Genomic DNA, 18,481 nt, shown 5'->3' on the forward strand with positions numbered 1-18,481 from the left:
CTTACATCTGGGAAAGAAGACCTTTTTTGATCATTGTTCTTCCCGTAACAAGCTAGGGTTGTTTAGATTTTTGGAAACGAATTAGGGTTAACAGGTTTATTATTGCTATTGAGTGATCTGTTTACGGATTTATTTAACGTGTTTTAGCATATTTGACTGTTCCTTATGTATTTAGTTTCTAAGCGAAAATAGGAAAGCAGTCGTAAATCAGTTTATTTACACATGATCTGCTTTGGGAAAAAGCGTACTTAGAGCAAACAATACAACAAATTGAAAGCAAGTTATTTTTAGCACTAGAAAAATATCTACTCCCCATTTGGCAGGTTGTCCCCAACCTGTTTAGGGTATCCCATTCCATAAAGAGTTGTACTAAACTAATCTTAACCCATAGACAAGTTTCCGCATTTTACCGGAAAAATTTGAAGTCAGAAAGCAAATATCTTCATGTCACAATTTTCTTTGACATGGTTGCTCCAAATGACCCCTACACCTATTTTTAACCCTAACTATTAATGAATCCTTACCACAGACAGGAGGATGCCTTTACCTGGTTGGGGAAGATCCTCATAAATGGGTAAACATTCATATAAATAGTAACATTTTACCGTTTTTACAGTTTTTACATCGTAACATGTAGTTCAAAAAGGGGAATAATTATATTTTAGAAGTCACAGACAAATTCCAGGTTTTTATGCTTTCTAAGCACTAGTTGGCTTATCAATTTTTCAGTATGGACATACAGTACACCTTATCGCTATTTGGAAATCTGCGCCGGTTGACCTGAGAATGTGCGCAACTTGAACTTTTGACGTCATACAATAATCACTTTTCCATCATGGCATCAGATATTTTCTATTATGATGTCAAAATTTTACGGGAACCTTTGTGATGTCCAGTAATGGCAGACAAATAGCCATAACTTGATAAGGTGTGTTGTGACAAGGACTAATTGGAAAAAAGAAGTACTGTTAAAAGCCAATAAAAATGTATTAATACATATCACCAAGTTGAGCTTTGACATTAAAAAAAAATTCTTGAATCTTGAGCTCACATGGTAATTTGGTCATTTTGCCCTGATTGTTGTTAGCACCCTGAGTTGTTTTACCTGTGTTGATTCACACTGATCTTTTTGCCCTGATATAGAAATGTTAGATAATTGATTAAATCTATATAGAGCATAATTGAACTTAAAATGATACTTTGCTGTGAAAGATGATTTTTACATGTATATAAACTTTCAATGAAAATTCATGTTAGGGGCATCATGTGCATATTGATAAAAAAAAAATATTGGAGAAAATCGTGTACATACAAAATCACCAATTTTTGGAGTGTTCCACAAAGTCCTTTGCATGTTACAATTTCCCAAAATATATTTATTTTTCACATCCAAGTTTTCAAGTACTTGTCACGTGAACATTCAATATAGAAATATTGTCTTTTCGTGAATATAACTATTTAAAAGTCTAGCTGTCTGTGCAGGTTGAAAAATTAATGAAAAATATTTTAATAAAGTAGGTATCTTTTAACTATTTTTTATACAATTTTAAGAAAAGGTCTTCTTGATTTTTGTTCATGTATTTGCAGTCTTCTCGACCTATTCACATTCAATGTTTATATCATGACAAGGTCTGTTTGAATTTGCTTAGTAACTTAATTTCAAAAGAGTTAATCTTTGCTGCATATCAATCGTTTCCATTGAAATTTTTTCCCTGAACTTCTCTGATCTAGCTGCATATATATACAGATAATTAGCATGTTCCAGCATTGTGTCCAGAGAGGTATACAGCAAGTAGAAAAATAAATCGATGTTGGTATTCCAGGAATTTATTCCCATAGCAACATTTAAAATTAATTTTACATCAAGCTCCTATAGCCTGATGTACCCATTGTTTGCTGTACAAGGAGGGAAATGGAAGTTTTATCTTTATTTCAACTTATTTCTATTTTTACTATTTACCAGAACTTTTTCCTTTGAATTTATAATTGATAGCATCCTTGCTAAAATGTACATCAGGCTTGAATATATCTAGTTTTCAATGTTTACAGGGAAGGTAATATTTTGTCACTAGAGTTCCCACTGCTATAACTTGAATCTAGGCTTAAATAGCCTGTAGTTTTTTCATTTAGAATCAAGTATAACAACTAGCTTCTATATTCATGATGTAGGCAAGGTGTCTACATGTACAACATAAATATACCAAAGAAAAAAAATGTAATAGTATAGTGAAATGAAGCTGTTTTCCCTATAGATGTTGTCCATACATAGACTCAATTGTTTCCATATGATAACTGATGTTGGTAGATTATCCTGAAACTTTAAAAAAGAAAAAAGGTTTTTATTGCCAATGGAAGCACAATGGCATTGTGTCTCAATCTTCTTCAAAGCAAAGTGCACAATATGCCAAAAAATAGAACTTGGTTCTTGTGTTGAAGTTGACTTGGACCTTAGTTTTTGTTCCAACAGTTCAAATTCAATTTTAATGAATAGTTTAGTTTTACTGAAAGTGATATATCTCATAAAAAGAAAATTCCTAATGCCTTTATCTTTTATGTCATGATTTTAGATATCTTGATTCAATGAATTTATTTATTTTCCAGAGACCATGTAGATGCATGAATAACATTCAGAGAATACTGTCCCCTTTAAAGATCTGATGATAAAGCTTCAATCAAAATGCGAAATCAAGGTTATGGAGCCATGAATGATCAGCAGGAATCTACTCCATTGAATCCTAAGGTGAAAAAACTACATTGTATTATTAAATGTTAAAAAAAGGAATAAGAAATTTGCTTAACAATGTAGTATCAAATACTTAAAAAATCACAGTCATAAACAGGAAAAAGTTCATATCAAAAAAAAAAAAAAAAAAAGGACCAACCATTTTCTGACTTGTTTACAGGAAAATTCTATTGGGAAGTCCTTATATACTGAATCCAAGTCTTTTAGCACCAATTCTCCGTCTAATATTTATGTATGACAGACTTTTAAAATTTCATATTTTGCACTGGAAAATCTGGAAAAGTATTCCGTTCAAAAAATTAAATGTGAAAGCTTATCAAAAACACACGAACACTTGAGATCAAATGATATAAACATGTTGTATCGATACAAAATTTGATTTTTTGCTGGAATATTTTGTTGGGATAATATTGTGTCATATTAGTGTTTACTTGTCATTTTATTTCTTTAATACTTAAGTTGTAGAAGAGCTATTTTCTAATCTTATACTTCCTAGAGAAAACTAATGCATCAATAGGATAACAGGAACTACTAAAGATATTGGATAAACATTAAAACAACACAGGTTTACACCAGACAGAATAGACATACAAACAAACACAACAACAATAAACAACACACGGTCTAGATAGCCAGACTTGGTACATGCTCAAAAATAAATGGTTGGTCAAACAAGTTTTATCTGCACACAAACTTTCTCTTTTGCCTATCTAGACTAAATGTCATAAAAGTAAAATATACGATTAAAAACCTGCACAGTGTAGTTACCAACAGGATTACCACCAACTTGAACAAGGAAATAAACTACAGCACATAATTTGAAAGCCTGGTCAAACGCGCTTGCTTTGTAGTCAGTATTCATACTGTTCGTCTAGATAACAAAAAAACAATACTACTAAGAGGTTACATGAAGTCACAATATAGAATTAATTTGAAATCGGCAGTATTTTGTAGATTTTTGTATTTAAATTGTCAGACCATTGAAAGATTAAAAAATCCTTTTCACTGAAATAGATTTAACACTTGTAGCCCTTGCTGTATAAAGTTGTATGAACTTTCTTGAATTTAAATATACATATTTGATTGTCTAAAACAACATTAAATACAATAAAAGTTATGATGAGAAATATTGTAATATATTAGTTTTTAACAAGAAACATTAGTTTACAGATAGGATGCTGATTACATCTGAGCTGCATCAGATAGAATTGACCTTATGCAAATGAGTTCAAACTGGAGAAAAAAAAATAAGACTAGAGAATAATAAAGTTTCTACAGCACAAATGATTGACAATATATATATGTAGGACTTTAAAGTGCGATAGTTCTCTAAAGTGCGATAGTTCTCTGAAGTGCGATGGTCACGCTCAAGGGTCTAGGCTAAAGTGTGATGGTGTCAAACGCTAAATGATGGTTGTTTTTTTTTTTAAATGCGATGGTATGACACACTAAACTCGGATAGTATAACACACTAAAGTGTGATGGTATAGCACGCTAAACTCTGATAGTATAACACACTAAAGTGTGATGGTATAGCACGCTAAAGTGTGATGGTGTATCAGGAATGGAGATCAGGAAATGGTTTTCATTTGTTGCTGTGTTCCTTTTAGTTTTTGTCTCGCCTTGCGAGAAAGTCACCGAAAGCAAGACATAGGGATTGTTTTTCTGGTGCTGCAGTGTCGGCTGCGGTGACGGTGTCAACAATTGTTAATTTTATGCTTAAGTTGGTTTGATAGGAACTACTTGTGATAGATCAATGATATTTTTTATGAAGTTGCAATACTATCAGTACATATCAGTTTGATGACTCTTTTGAGGCCCTGCCCCTAGGCCATGGTCCAGTGACTTTGAATTAATTAACAATTTTAAATGTTAAGTTTTCTGCTTAAGTTAGATTGGTAGGAACTACTTGTGATAGATTAATGATATTTTATACGAAGTTACATTACTATCAGTACATATCAGTTTGAAGACTATTTTGAGGCCCTCCCCCTTGGCCACGGTCCAGTGGTTTTCAATTAATTAGCAATTTTCAATGTTAAGTTTTCTGCTTAAGCTAGATTGACAGGAACTACTGGTGATAGATAGATGATATTTTGTGTGAATTTGCATTGCTATCATTACATATCAGTTTGATGACTCTTTTGAGGCCCTGCCCCCTAGGCCATGGTCCAGTGACTTTGAATTAATTAGCCATTTTCAATGTTAAGTTTTCTGCTTAAGTTAGATTGACAGGAACTACTGGTGATAGATAGATGATATTTTGTGTGAATTTGCATTGCTATCAGTACATATCAGTTTGATGACAATTTGGAGGCCCTGCCCCTAGGACATGTACATGGTTCAGTGACTTTCAATTAATTAGCAATTTTCAATGATAAGTTTTCTAGATATGAACTACTTGCAATAGATCAATGATATATTCTATAAAGTTGCATTACTATCAGTACATATCAGTTTGACAACTATTTCAAGGTCCTGCTCCCTAGGTCATGGTCCAGTGACTTTCAATCAATTAACAATTTTCAATATTAAGTGTTCTGATTAAGTTAGTTTAATAGGAACTACTTAATTATTACAATAGACAATATTTTCTATAAAGTTACATTGCTGTCTGTACATCTCAGTTTGTCAACCATTTGGAGGCCCTACCCACTAGTTGGTCCAGCCACTTTGAAATAGTTAGCAATATTGCTGTCCATCAGATTGTTTTTTTTCTGACATTTATGCCAACAGGCTAGACATATCTCTGTGTCAACAGTTTCTTTGTTTATTGTTTTGTTTATAAATCAGACCATTGTCGTTCAACAAGCAAAAATTAGTATACATTACTTCCAGCATTGTCCAAAAATTGTTCCGGAATGGGATTATTTGTTTCTCTCTTTGTTTTCTGGTCTAATAAAAATCCTTCATGTGGGCAAACATTCTTGTTTTCTGGCATGCCCATTTTTGTTTGTACAAATGGCTTGTTTAATGTAGCACTTTTGGGGAAAAATGTACTTTAGAGTATTGAGGCATTGGACTTAAGGGTGTGCCATTGAATAGCACAGACCATCTCACTTTAGCGTATCAAACAATTGCACTTTTTCGTAGACCATTGCACTTTAGTGTGACCATCGCCTTTAGCATCCCAATCGCACTTTTAGAGTCCTACATATATACTACAGAACTTAGTACTTAAAATAAGTAAGTTGTACATTAATACAACATTATTCGATACTGTGTATCTTCACTTTTTAAAGAAAAATAGTGCATTTCATATTCACACCTCTTTTTTATTTGTACAGGGTCCTGGATTAGCTCCAACAGTTGCCTTTGTTAGACGACAACCAAAGGATTATAAATTTGGGTCTATTTTAGCTTCAGTCTTCTGTTTCTTTCCAGTTGGTCTCATTGCATTGTACTTTTCATATCAGGTAAGATTGAAGTACTTTTCATATCAGGTAAGCTTGAAGTACATGTATTATATGGTCATGATGGTACTTGATTCCTGTCAAAAAGAATACTTTACTACGAAAATATAAAAACATATCATATGTAAAAAAAAGATATTTTTGTCAGACTCCATTTTTATTTCAGTGAGAAAAGCCAACCTGAATAATGTTACTAACTATATTCAGCTAATCTCCGTCTGATCTCTGATTAATTATATGAGATGGAAAAGATGGATTATTTCACTTCAAACTAAACAATGCTAGACGAGTCTTAAATAACAAAAATGCCCATGTCTGTTGTTCATGTTGTTATCTCTGTAAAACTTTGCCACCTGGAACATAACAGAACTTGACATGTTTGATGTGGTATTTTTATGCCCCCGCCTTAGCGGAAGGGGCAGTAAGTGTTACCTTTGTCCGTCCATCTGTCCCGTCTGTCCCGTCTGTCCCGTCCGTCCATCCTGTACGTCCCCAAAATTGGAGTGGGTTTCCGTTCTCTTACTTTAGTTTGCCCTAACCAGATGTTATAAAACTTATACACAATGCTTATTACGACAAAACATAGATCAAGTTTGAAATTGGGTGGTGTCACTTTTACCATTATTGAGTTATGCCTCTTTTTAAATAGCAAAATTGCTAAATCTGTCGTTTTCGTTCTCTAACTTTAGTTTGCCTCAACCAAATGTTATGAAACTTATACACAATGCTTATAATCTCAAAACGGTCCAAACTACGTGAATCCTGCATCTGTATGTGGAAGTTGACTCATGCATTTTACAAATGGGGGCATCTGTGGCCCATAGACACATTCTCCATTTATTTAATATAATTGTCTGATGGATTAGGTCAATGCAATATAAGTTCCTTGACCTATACCATGTGCTAAAAGTTTTAATTCCAAACCTGAGCAGGTAAATTCGTAGTGTTAGTAAAAACCTGTATGATATACCGGTTAACTTGATTTTATGGACATTTATTTAAAAAAAAAAGAAGAAAGTTTAAGTTCGGACTAATAGAGTGATACAATTAGTCAACTAACTAAATATTTATGAAATCTTTGGTATATACATTATTTTGTACCATGGTCTAGAGGAATAATAATATTTTCTGATATTTCAGGTTGGTAAATTCTATATGAGAGGAGACCTAAGTAGATCTGTGACATCATCAGAAAGAACAAAGTTTTTAATACAGATTACTGTTGTGATAGGGTGTTTGATATGGTTTGGTTCTATTTTTGGACTCTTGTACACTAAATATTGATATTGTAGGTTTTTCGTTTTCTCAAACAAGTAGAGGACATCAAAATCTGTTTTCGTTGTAGGTTTTCCTTTTCTCAAACACTTAGGGGACATCAAAATTCTTTTTGGTTACAGGACCATTCTTGTTATTTAGAGTTCCACATCATTGAATTAACACCCCTTGTACTAAAAGATGTACTTTATAAGTCCATATTTTTTTGGGTTTTTTTTTTTAATAGATATTCCACTGTATTTAACATATATTGTTTATGTCTTTCAATTTTTTTATGACACATAGTTGAAAATGTTTTGTTGTTTAACATCTGACTTGCTAAATATGATAATATATGGAAATATTTTTTTCTCATTTGTTTCATCTTTAGTTGATCTTGCCAGATACTGATTTCTTTGATATGGTTTGTGTTTAACAAATACATTTTCACATTTGTTAGATATTAAAATTGCCTATTTTTTGCAATATTAGCTGCAGGAGATACAAGGTAGTCATACCAGTGAAGAGCGGTGCATATGTGAGGGTAGGAATATCCTTTACCGTCAGGCGTCATACTGTCATTTTTGGCTACCGTTAATGTCAAATTAGTTAAATTTTTATCGTCATTTGTCAAAATATCCTTATTGTGATTCATTAGAGGTCTCAAATAATTATCTGTTACCGTTATATTTGGAAAAAAAATTAACGTGATTCATCAAAATCAGTAAAAAAATTTATCGTCATATCTAAAATGTACCTTTATTGTCATGCTCCAAAAATTACCATTAATGCATTTGGCAAGATTTTTTACCGTTATTCAACATGAAGGTACCCCCATTACAAACCCTTAAATGTCCCTATAAAATTGCTTTTTATGTCAACATGTGCTACTTTCTGCAAACAAATATATTTTAATTAAAACCATATTATCTGCTATAACAAATGCTTTTGATAATGTAACATTCAGCATATTTAACAGTTTGAACAGCAGACATTAAAAGAAACACAATTTGTTTCTTTTTAATGTACATGATTATTGATAAAGAAGTACTTCACTATTCATTTCTCTTTTCAAAAAAAAATAAGGAAACATACCATAATATGCTTTCTTCTTTCATTTTCTGAATTGCGAAATAGGACAGAAGTCATATATACAATCCCTTCTCCACAGGAAAATCAATGATGTTTAGATTAGGAAGAAGAAAGCCTTTTTTCAAAATTAATTTGATTTTTCATTACCTTTAGAAAACTATCATAGTTCCAAATTTAACTCCTAAGATCTCAGGGACTACTGACAATCAGATTTTTTCATATTGTACTGTAATAAAAATTTAAAAGCAATCATTTGTATATATGCTCATTTATTGTGAGTTCTACTTGCCTTTGAATGTGATTTTTAATGAAAAGTAAACATATTTTAAGTAGCTACATATATATTTAGAAATAAAGTAAAAAAAAGTGCATACATCATATTTGGTGATATGATTTGATTCCAATTTTTTTTATTAACTTTCACATGGTATATATTGTATGCTTGAAAAGTTATGTGTTTTATTTACAACTTGACAAAAATTTTTTTTACAATTGTTGGCTTTTGTTTTTTTAAGGGGTTCAAACATTTGCATAAAGAATTACTTTTTTGATGGACAAGCATTTTTTGTCTTGCCTGTGACATAGCTATAGGTGTTGCTTTTGCGGGGGCTTTTGTGGCGACGACAGATGCGCCAATAATCTAAGTTTCTGCTTAAGTCAGTTTAATAGGAACTACTTCTGATACATCAATGATACTTTGTATAAAGTTGCATTACAATTAAAACATATCAGTTTGACAAATATTTCGAGGCCCTGCCACCTAGGTCATGGTCCAGCAACTTTCAATTAATTATCGATTTTCAATGTTAAGTTTTCTGCTTAAGTCGATTTGATAGGAACTACATGTGATAGATCAATGATATTTTGTCTTTTTCCAAATTTTCTGCCGAATAAGTTTTGTCCACCTGATACACTGGATCTATATAAATAGGCTGCAACTAGTAATCCACCATTCTGCCATTTACCAGGCACTGTTAATTATGTGTTTTGGCATATCCTATGTTTTATATGCTACATATTTAAAGACAGTAGTTCATGAAAAGAGAGAGCCATATCATATTTCAGTAGATGATTTGTTCATTCAATATAGTTGCAAAACTAAGGCAGTGTTTGCTTTGAAAACTGCTTTACTTATATTATTATTAGTTTGGTTAGACTAATTTTATATCTATTGGTGTACTAAATACTGTTAACAAGCCATTTACAGATTGTATACAATATTTATAAGCAACATTAGATATGAATAGATTTGTTTCATATATATATATTTTGTGTAAAGAAATATTTATAGTTATTTATTTTTGTTAAATTGTGACCATATAAAATAACTTGTTGATGTTAAATTTGTGCAGCCATTGGTATAATCTCTTAGCTTGTTACAAGAAAATCAATTTGCATCCTAAACATGAATGCTAACCCATCATATATTTCTTTTACAATACCTATTGAAGTTTCTTGATTTCATCACTGATTATAGTCAAGCATAACATGAAAAAACAAGTGAAGAGTTGGCACTGCCAACACTTTTTCCTGAACTGCACATTTATAGAGAGAAAATAAAAAAATTGTAATAAATATATTGTCTGCATACAATTTTCAAGAAATCCTTTCTTTATATTTAGGAACCATGACCTTTAACTTTTTGCTATTGACCCCTAAATCAATAGGCACTTTCCCTTCCCTATGTCTTCCATGAACACGTTCAAGTTTCTTTTTATCAGGAGAGGAAAACTCAAGTTACCATCCAGAAACCATTTTTAGAAAATATTCTATTTTAAGTAGCAGTAACCTTGAACTTAAACCTGTTAACCAAAACCAATAGATTCTTCTTCTTCCCTTTGTTGTCAATCTGTATCAAGATTCTTTCCTATTAAGCAAGGGAAACTCAAGTTATGTCTAAAAACATTATCCATTAATCTATTATTAGTAACAGTAACCTCAAACTTTGACCTTTTGACCCCAACAATCAATAGACTTCTTCCCCTTCCCTATGTCTTCTGTCAGTGTAAATTTGTTACTATGTGTAAACCGTTTTAATAAAAAAAAATCACTTTAAGTAACAGTGATCTTGAACTTCCCAAAATGAAAAGACTTCTTGCCCATACCTTGATTTGTCTTTAATCTTTAATCATTCCAATCAAGCAAAGGAAACTGAAGCTACTATCCAGGAACCATAATCTATTTATTAATAGACAGACAAAGCAATGACTATATTCACCTGAAATTTTTTTGGGTAGCTTTATTGATTAAATAATATGTGGGAAATAGGAATATATGTCATAGATTTTATCATACAAATCAATATACAGCATTTTGCTATATTTAATCATATTAAGAATTCACTGGCAAATAATATTGACATAGAAAAGGTGCCTCAAAATGAAACTATTTAAATATCAGACCTATATTACATGCATGAGTGATTTTTCACTGTCACATAGTCACAAGTTAATTATTTTTTTATTATTGAGCTCTTGCATTAGCTAATGTTTCTTTTACATGGACTTTTAAAGTAGATATAGAAGGAAATGCAAGGAATATATGTTTCTCTAGAAAAATTGTAGTGTTTTATTTGTATCTTATTTTGTTTATGATTACTGTATAGTAAATATTTCAAGTAAATGATGATAAATTGATGAAAAGATGTTAACATTCATTGCATTATTTTTAATCCTCATTCTGTTTAGCAAATTACCTCCTTTTATCTTGTTACCTTATATACATATCAGAATATGTGAAGTTAGTTTTCCATCTTTTCTATTTTTCTTTTACACTCAGTAAGTTAGTCTATATATGATAACTTAAAAATACACTAAGATTAAAAAAAATATGCTTGAATTGACAAATATATATATCAATCTAAGACTGTATTGTTTGAATTCAAGAATTTATTTATAAGCTTTGTTTTATGTTCTACAGGCACACTTTCTAGAATATTGAAAATGATATCATAATAATAAATTCATTAAAAAAGCTTGTTGTGCACATGTATGGTTTTAGTATTGAGATAGCAGAAAACATTTCTACCTTTCTAAATTCACTTTCTTATTTAATATTTGATCTAATGTATCTATATTTTTCTAACTACATTATAGACAGAGGGAGGTAACTCAGTTCGAAACCTTGCAAATATGTTTCCTTGCTTACTGCTATGTAGTATTAAAATTTCAACTCTTCAATACAAAACTAAAACAAATCTAGACCTTCAGTACTTACAAGCACTTTGATTTAACATGCATAAAAGAATTTTTAATTTTATTGTTGCAATTTGAATTTGCAACTATAAAATCTAAGAATTGACATTGTCAAGTATTAAAATACATGTTATAACATTCCTGTTGAAATTGCTAAACTATTGTCACCAAATCAATGATTGCTGTGGATTTTATCCAATCAGAATATGATGATATTGTCCATTCAGAATCATTTTTGCAAACAAATTGCATAAGAAAATCTTTTATGTAGTACTTTGTAATCTTTTTTGGGAAGATCTAAGTACTGGTATAAGTATCATGTTGCTACTATTGTCCTCATCACTCTAATCAAATTCAAAATTTATGAATTCTTCGTTGCTATGCATGCAGTCAGAGAGATATAATTCAATAATTTGTCTCTGATGTAGCAACAGTTTGGTACAAAGACTGATTTTTATTCCCCCGCCGAAGTGGAGGGGGCATTAAGTTTTACCCTTGTCCGTCTGTCCGTACGAACGTACGCCTGTATGTCGCAAAATTGGTTTCCGTTCTCTAACTTGAGTTTGCCTCAACCAAATGTTATCAAACTTATACACAATGCTTATTACCACAAAACACAGATCAAGTTTGAATTTTGGTGGTGTCACTTTAACAGTTCTAGAGTTATGCCCTTAATAAATGGAAAAATTGAAAAAATTTTCATTTCAGTTCTCTAACTTAAGTTTGCCTCGACCAAATGTTATGAAACTTATACACAATGCTTATTACCACAATACACAGATCAAGTTTGAATTTTGGTGGCGTCATTTTTACTGTTCTAGAGTTATGCCCCTTTACAAATGGAAAAATTGCTAAATTTTTCATTTTTCTTCTAAAAATATCAATGATGTCATTGTTCAAGTAATTTTTATACGACCGCAAAAAAATTTTGCAGTCGTATATTGGTATGACGTTGGCGTCGTCGTCGTCCGAAGACACATTGGTTTTCGCACTCTAACTTTAGTTTAAGTGAATGGAATTCTATGAAATTTTACCATAAGGTTCAATACCACAAAAGGAAAGTTGGGATTGATTTTGGGGGTTATGGTACCAACAGTTAAGGAATTAGGGGCCAAAAATAAACATTTTTGTAACTTCCAGACATAACTTGTGTGTTAGTGTATTGATCTCTCTGACATTGTACCACGAGGTTCCATATCACAAAGGGAATGCTGGGATTGATTTTGGGGTAAATTGCCTCAAAATTTTAGGAATTAGGGACCAAAAAAGGGGCAAAAAACAAGCATTTTTCTAGTTTCATGACACTAACTTGTGTGTAAGTGTATGGATCTTTCTGAAATTGTACTACAAGGTTCCATATCACAAAGGAAAAGCTGGAATTGAGTTTGGTGGTAATTGCCCAAAACGTTTAGGAATAAGGGGCCAAAAAGAGTCCAAAAATAAGCATTTTTCTAGTTTCCAGACAATAACTTGTGTTCAAGTGTATGGATCTCTCTGAAATTGTACTGCAAGGTACCATACCACAAAGGGAAGGCTGGGATTGATTTTTTGGGGTAATTGCCTCAAAACTTTAGGAATTAGGGGCAAAAAAGGGGCAAAAAACAAGCATTTTTCTAGTTTCAGGACAATAACTTGTGTGTAAGTGTATGGATCTTTATGAAATTGTACTACAAGGTTCCATGTCACTAAGGCAAAGCTGGGTTTGAGTTTGGGGGTATTGCCCTAAACGTTTAGGAATTAGGGGCCAAAAAGGGGCAAAAAAACAAGCATTTTTCTAGTTTCCAGACAATAACTTGTGTTCAAGTGTATGGATCTCTCTGAAATTGTACTGAAGGTACCATACCACAAAGGGAAGGCTGGGATTGAGTTTGGGGGTGATGAATCATAAGGGGGTTCAAAAAATTCGGGGGGGGGATTATTTTTTCCTTTTTTTTCTTTAAAATTTTCCATTTTAAATAGGTTATTTCTGATTTATATATAAAAGCAGATAATAATGATATGGTTTGAATAGGTAAATTAAAAATTTTTTAAGTTCCTAGACCACATTCATTCTGTGTCAGAAACCTATGCTGTGTCAAATATTTAATCACAATCCAAATTCAGTGCTGTATCAAGCTTGAATGTTGTGTCCATACTTGCCCCAACTGTTCAGGGTTCGACCTCTGCGATCGTATCAAGCTGCGCCTAGCGAAGCATTTTATTAAAATTGGAGTTTTCTTCCTTTGTCCATGATTATAGTTGAATCAACTACAATCAATGCTTTATACAATGCAATGTTTTATTTGCCTTCCACTGATAAAACACAAGTTGTATTGGGTAGTGTCACTTTAACCATTATTGAGTTATGCCCCTTTATAAATCGAAAAATTGCAAAAGTTTTTGTTTCCGTTCTGTAACTTAAGTTTGCTCCAACCAAACATAAAACCTATACACAATACTTATTACCACAAAACTAAGATCAACTTTTATTGTTCTTGAGTTGTAATAATTTATCTTTAATTTGTAGATATCTCATTAACTTTTGTTAAATGTGATATATGCTTTTTTGTGCTTCCTTGTTAAATATTTGTTTGTTTTGTTGTGATTAAGATTGTGACACCGTGTTGACTGCTGTACCCCTATATTCTCATGTCTTTGTTTCATTCACGCATCGTTGTCAGTATAATGGAATTTGATGCGACTGTCATACAAGTGAGAGGTTAAGCGCTATAAAACCAGGTTCAATCCACCATTTTCTACATAAGAAAATGGCTGTACCAAGTCAGGAATGTGACAGTTGTTTCTATTCGTTTGATGTGTTTGAGCTTTTGATTTCGCCATTTGATTAGGGACTTTCCGTTTTGAATTTTCCTCGGAGTTCAGTATTTTTGTGATTTAACTTTTTGTTCAACATAAAGTTTTTAGTGCTGGTAAATGACGTTGATGGGACTGTTGGATTTAGATCGTGTACAGTGACACTTCTGCGTGTGTGTGCCCATCTATAATCAGTTCTAAGACACTAAAATACATAAACAGACCATATAATTATTTGTGCAGAACCAGTAGCACCGGTCATGTGATATAAATTTATTACATGATCAATATTTCACAGTTCATTGACAGATTAAGTTTTAAAAACACATTACGTATACTAGGTTTTACATCAAAGTTAAGATTTCAGATGCTAATTTAAAAGAGGGAGAAGATACGAAAGGGACTATAAAAACTCACTTAAAAACAGACAACACCATGTCAACAAAAATGATAAAAAGACAACAACAGTCCACAAAACACTACACAGAAAACTGAAAATTGATTTACACGAACTTGACCAAAACCGAGTATTAATTCGATGAGTTTTTCTCTCCAGATAGTCCTGCTTATTTACTTTGATCAACATGTCTGAGCAATATTCCATGATGATGCATTATCCAATAACGGAAGTGCAAATGTCTTCTGTCTAACACTGAGACATCACCAAATTCATAACCTTCAATACATGTAACACTTTTAGTTATAAAACTTGAACTTGTCTGAAAACGTATTAATTGTATTGTCTCACCTGCAACAAATGATATTTAGAATTATTGGAAGTTGTAAGTTTCCACAGTTTCCGAGAATTCACATGACCTTGGCCTTATTTTCATGGTTCATTTTTTTAACGTTAATACACGTGTCTTAAGGTCTGTTTATTAGTAATAGTTATTTTGAGTCTGACTTTCAACTCATTTTCATGGTCCAACCATAGGTACTTGGGAACAGGTCATTTTTTTTTAGCCCTTCCATCTTACTTCAAAAGTCCGTTATTTTATTTTCTATTAATTTCAATTATTTTTGCGTTTTTCTGTGTTATATTAACATACATATACTAGAAATAATGTTGTTTACTATCAATTCCAACCGGTCACTGATAATATATTGTGAGTAATGTGTAAAAGTCTTAGGGTTCACCTGACCTTGATCTCATTTTATGGTTCATTAGCCAATGTTAAGCTTTTGTGATGAGGACCTTTTCTCCGAATCATTAAGCAATAGGTCAACTGTTCAGGTTGAATAAGACGATAGGTGTTGTGTCCTTCTGACAGCGCTCATCTTTCCTCGAACTCATTATTAAAGTTCATTGGTGCACTTTTTTGCGTGTGATTGATTGATTAGGTCCGTTTATCGGATACTATTTCAGTCAAGATTCTACTTCGTAAAAATTATCTCTCCATTACGCAACTTAATTTTTAAAACCGTAAAAATGGAAGCCATTGTAGTGATGACGCGCTGTCAATTTAGCTCTTGAAAACCGATAAATTTATCCACATAGCACCATTACGATCCTTATATGCCTGTTGTATTTTAAAAGACAAATGTATCTACTAGCTATTGAGCATCATCTAATGTACTTTTATGAATTAGGTCAACTTAAAACTATTGTCTGATCGGTTGTCAGGGTGAATTTTTGAAAGTTCAAAAATATTTTTAAAAATTCTAATTAAATATTTCGAGGAAGGGCAGACATAAATTTTCAGAGGTTGAAGACTTATTCTATTCTATTTTTTTTTCTACCATATAGTGACCGCCTTCAACAAATTGAAGATTATGTCACAGGATGAAACTTACAACAAGAAATAGATTGATATATATACAATCTTTAAAAAATACGAAAAAATGAAAAAAAGCTTTGTATAATTAAGTATGATGTAATAGTTGAGTTAATATTGATGCTTTGGAATTGAAGATTTGAAAGAGTCTACTGAAGTGTAATTTACAATGTTATCCGGTAGTTTGTTCCAGTCGGTTACCCTAGATAACACACACAAAAAATAATTTTTTTTTTAAGTTATGCATTTTTAAGATCCACTTGAAAAGTCTGTTGTCAAGCACTTTTAGTAAAGATTTGTTATTCGAACATACATACTCTGTTGCTATGACTCATTAGAAAGGTATTTCACTTGACCCACATATTTCATTTTTTAGTACTGTAAATCATCAAGTTTTAATATTATTTTATCAACCTGTAGCCTAAATATATAAAAATAATAGAATCTGAAGCGAGATGATGTATCATATATTTTTATTTTATACGGTTTGAAGACAGAGTAGTAAACTCAAACACGTTGAACATAAAACGTGTACTCACTTTCTCTTTTCGATGAAATTATCGCCCATTTTGGTTTTTTTTTCACAAAAAACTGTCGCCGGGAGCAAAAATTCAAATTAATGCTTTAATAAGATCAATCTATTATCTTTCTTTTGGAATTTTTTTCGGCGGAATTTATATAGTTATGCACAAAAAAGATCTACATGTATTTGCACCTACCACAATCGACTGTTTTGTGAAAATTTGTCTATAATTTAAAAGTTTACAAATATCTCGAAGCTCCATACCATAATTTAAGTAAAAACACATACATAAGATGCATAAAATCCTAAATTAGGCACATTCATTAAACTTTAAAAGCCCATAGAAACAGTTGTAAACCATTCAAATTTACCAACTTGGCCTTTTTGACCTTCTCTAACAAAGAGTTCCATTTCTTTTGTTTAATTTCAACTGGGTTTCCGCCTGATTTATAAAAGGTGAACTATATTCGATATGTAGAAAAATGTTTAATTGGACATGCCTGTCTGCTGACAGTGCTCATTTGACCATGCATGACCTCAATGTCATGGTAAATTGGTCAATTCCTGCTTTGTGGTTAAAACCGTTTCATATATAATATTTCGAGATACCAATATGTGAGTGTATAGAATGATTGTGAGGTGAACATTTCCGTATGATTGAGTTCATTTGATCTCATATACAGGTTTCTTTGGGCAACGTTTAAGCTTTTTTGATAAGGTCCGTTTCCCAGATACCGTATAATATGTAATAGGTCATATCACTTGAGTGTATAGAATGATTGTAAGGTGCATCTGACAGGGTTTTTCTGATCTTGATCTTATTTTTCAAAGAACTTTAATGATGTTTATTTTCTGTTATACCTATATATAAATACACTTTCAGCATAATATTCAGTCACAAGTCAATTCAGTACTGTCCAGTTGCTTTTCAGACAATTCAGTATGATTTTGACATGTACAGGTAAATATAAACTACTGAACAGTCTGATCATAGACTGAACAAATCTTCATCGACTGCAAGCGGAACTGAATTTACCGCAGTGGATAAGTATGGAAATTGACTGAAAGACTGAAAATAACTTAATAATTCATTGTTCAGTCTTTAAGAGCTGTTCAGATCAAAATTTGTTTACTAGTGCAGGCGAGACATTTCAGTATGTGAACATTTGTTGCAGACTATATATTATAGGACGTATATATTGAGATTGAGTAAATACAAACCAAACATGGTTTTATGATTCAAATGGAAACAGGCCAAGTTCTATTTTGTCCCTGAAGTCTTATCATGTGTAGTCAGGAAATAAAAGAAATTTGCATTTCAAATGAAATACTTAAAACTTCTCGAGTCTGTTAGCTTGATGATATGAATTAAAAACTACTTGGCGTCAGTATTAGAAATAAAACTTTCGACAAACAGCGAATACGTCACATAGTTTGTTGATTACCGCGGCCGTGTGTTTTGAGTTTTTAAAATCTTATTCTTATAAATAATTCATAAAATGGTTAAGGTAATAGTGAATAGCAACGACAATGAAATTCTTTATAAAATATTAATGATACATTTTCAGAGCCCCTTCAACCTTCGGTGGATGTCCTTCAAAACTCTTGAACAGCCCGTCCGTCAGCACCTTTGTGTACAATAAGTTTGCGTGTATGGATATATTTATATATTATGAGTGCATTTCTTTCTAACC

General features: G+C 31.9%; 1 long non-coding RNA gene across 1 annotated transcript; it reads left to right on the forward strand.

The window, feature by feature from the left end:
- The first annotated feature begins 434 nt into the window (after positions 1–434).
- On the forward strand, positions 435–11,156 carry LOC127700659 (uncharacterized). Its single transcript, XR_007981678.1, has 4 exons — positions 435–574; positions 2,602–2,740; positions 6,031–6,159; positions 7,297–11,156. It is a non-coding gene; the product is annotated as an uncharacterized LOC127700659 (long non-coding RNA).
- Positions 11,157–18,481: the final 7,325 nt, after the last annotated feature.

This window comes from Mytilus californianus, unplaced genomic scaffold, assembly GCF_021869535.1.
Source record: "Mytilus californianus isolate M0D057914Y unplaced genomic scaffold, xbMytCali1.0.p SCAF_5, whole genome shotgun sequence".
NCBI classification, from domain to species: Eukaryota; Metazoa; Mollusca; class Bivalvia; order Mytilida; family Mytilidae; genus Mytilus; species Mytilus californianus.